The sequence below is a fragment of the Camelina sativa genome, chromosome 8, assembly GCF_000633955.1.
Source record: "Camelina sativa cultivar DH55 chromosome 8, Cs, whole genome shotgun sequence".
Classification (NCBI taxonomy): domain Eukaryota; kingdom Viridiplantae; phylum Streptophyta; class Magnoliopsida; order Brassicales; family Brassicaceae; genus Camelina; species Camelina sativa.
In genome coordinates this window covers 1901325-1904184 of record NC_025692.1, presented here as the reverse complement: position 1 = coordinate 1904184, position 2860 = coordinate 1901325, and the positions used below count along the sequence as shown (strand labels likewise).

Genomic DNA, 2860 nt, shown 5'->3' with positions numbered 1-2860 from the left:
GAATGTAAGAGCGCCTGCAGAAAGCAAGCGAGGCTGTGATATTGAATCTATCAGCAATAGTCATATATACTAGATTGGATGTTTACTTTCATCTGAGGCGGCTTCCAGAATTTTGAGTCAGAACTAAAAAGCCAACCCTGCACAAAGGTGGGTCTCAAGTAAGAAGGCATTCAGAAATGTAGATTTCCCTGCCCCATCATTCTAGATTGCTGTTACTTCAATATTAAAACTGTGTGTTTACAATTTTTAATATAGCATCCTAAAAAACGTATGCCACTGAGAACAAAACGGAAAAGAATACATACTTGCATTAACCATACAGCGTTCTTGTTTCCTTTTGACATTGCTTTGTACACTGCAGCTCCTAGTGAAGATATATATTCAGGTTCACTTGTGGGAGGAGTATTCTCATTGAATGTATCACTGCATTAACACAAGTGAGATTAGTATCATCATTATCCCATACGAAGAGAGTTGGGTTTTTGAGTCATGCATATTGACCAATACTCACCTGGGTCCAAAATAACTAGAAAAAGTTGCAACAAATAATTTACCTCTAGGTCCAAACTGAAGATAATTACCAGTTATAAATGTTTGTAATCTCTCCATATTCTGAGACATTAACAAGGTAAAATTAAAGACATATATATACGTCTAATTATATAAAACAGACTGTGATCAGGTGGGATCTTTATTACTATGTGTTTAATTTGAGAAAATGGCTTTCAATGGATTAGATAATTTCCAAGATTGTGAAAACATAAATAGCTTCAGGGTACCTTCAATTTGTTGCTTGATAAAAGCCTCTCAAATGTCGATGAAGAGAGGATCAGAAGGATTCAGAAGGTATGTGCAGCACCAGCGAGGATCACCATCCACCGTGTTCCTGAGAAGAAAGGAAACACAAGGTAAAACAGTAAAATGCTAGTATATATATGCTTTCTCATCACACAGCTAAAAAAGTTTGATCCATGGTGTTCAAAACTTTTGAGGGCATGATTTACGATGGGAAAACCTACCAATTATCAAGTCGAGTTATATTTGCCCCGGGATATATCTTTTTCAAAGCTGATGGAACGTTGCCAGAGAATGATGGAAGTACTACGAAAGGAGGAAGCACCGAATATAAGATGCTATGAGAACAATCTATAAAGTATTTTCAAACAGAATAAAGTGATTGTTCATTGGACCTGGAGTCATGCCAAGCTCCATCATTCGAGAAAGTATCCGTTTCTGCAAAAGCAACTGGTCACCTAACCAGTTTTTCGATAATGGACCACCCCACCTGTGAAGTAGAAAGATATAGATTATGTGAGTTCCAAAAACGAACGATATATCTAGCTCAGAGGGAGCATTGGCTATAGGAGCCTGAAATTATCAGAGATCAGGTAACTTACGCGTGCAGATTTCCCATACGAGCCCAAGCTAGAAACGCTGGTCCACCAAAATAGTCATCAAGGTCTACTTTGCTGATATTGAACCTCTAAAAAAGAATGATATAGAACTTGGTTAGTATATCTAAACTTATATCCAATATAAAGAATGCAATAGCCGATAACTTCAAAGCGAACAATTACTATCACGGACTGTTTAAAAGTATTTCATTCCCTGATTGCAATCTGCCGAGAATAGGAATCCAAGAGTTACCTTGAAAACCTTTTGCCAAATAGCTTCTTGACCAGTGAATGCTAGAGGCAAGTTAATTCCTTGCAATGCCATCCAGTCAATCTCTCTCTCCCATCTCTCCCATTCCCACCAAACATATGAATCTAGAAGTAAACAAGAAAGCAGAACCAGGAGCAGAAAATGTGATGTGAGTGTATCATTACATGACCATTGACAAAAGAGAAAATTTTGATTCCAAGACGTGTATATGTCTTACAGCTAGATGTAACAACATTTTGGTAATAGTTCCAAGGGACAGGACGCCTAATCAAGATGCCCTTAGAATCTAGACGAGGTAGATGTCCAGGCTGTGGAACAGAGGCAATCTGAATGCCACCAGTCTTGTCCCAAGAAACATGAGCATTACATTTATACTTCAAATACCAATGGAGCCCAGAAGCAATCTCAACTCCAGTTGTGCCTTTAATCCTGAAATACAAGTTAGAAATGAACAAAACTTGGAAGAGAATAATATCAGGTAAACCCTCATCAAGAAATATACTTACACAATATCAGGTCCAATTCGTCCCGGGCCATCATAGTTCTCAATTAGAAAGCAGCTACTGCCACCACAAACATCCTATTGAAACCAAAAAAACAATCAGTAACTGTAAAATCTAACTCTAACATAACAGGGTTAAAGGCAAAAAAGGAAGAACCTTTGAGATAATTCTGAAATCAAAGCTATGAAAATGGTTGGAAAGCAGTCTTTGCAATAGACCCTTAGCTGCTGATTCTTGTACAGACCGAATTGGTCGTAGAGAATCTAAACGGTCAAGCAGACTATCGATAGTAGGATGTTGCTTTGACAAAGATTGAGAGTGACGAGCAAGAACCAACAACACAAACAACACCAATTTGATCATGGAACGCATGTTGATACTCTTCGTCACTAGCCAGGAAAAAGGCTTATGATAGCACCAGCAAGTGATCTCTCAAGTAACAATGGCCGGATTATTATTTTTTATTTCATATTTCATCAGTTTTTTTTTTTGTTTCTGTCTTTTTCTCATACACAATAAACCGGAGTAAACCAAAATAAACCAAGCTAACCGGATCTGTTTTCAATTTTATTGGAAATTAAAGGAAACAGAGAAGAGGACGCTTTATAGCCTGTGACTGTGTGTTGTATCTTGTGCTGAGTTAAACCCTAATAATATGAGTGCTACTTGAGTTTCTTCTTCTGGGGTTTTAA

General features: G+C 37.6%; 1 pseudogene; it reads right to left on the bottom strand.

The window, feature by feature from the left end:
* LOC104709123 overlaps nucleotides 1–2613 on the bottom strand; it is a 4373-nt pseudogene extending 1760 nt beyond the window's left edge.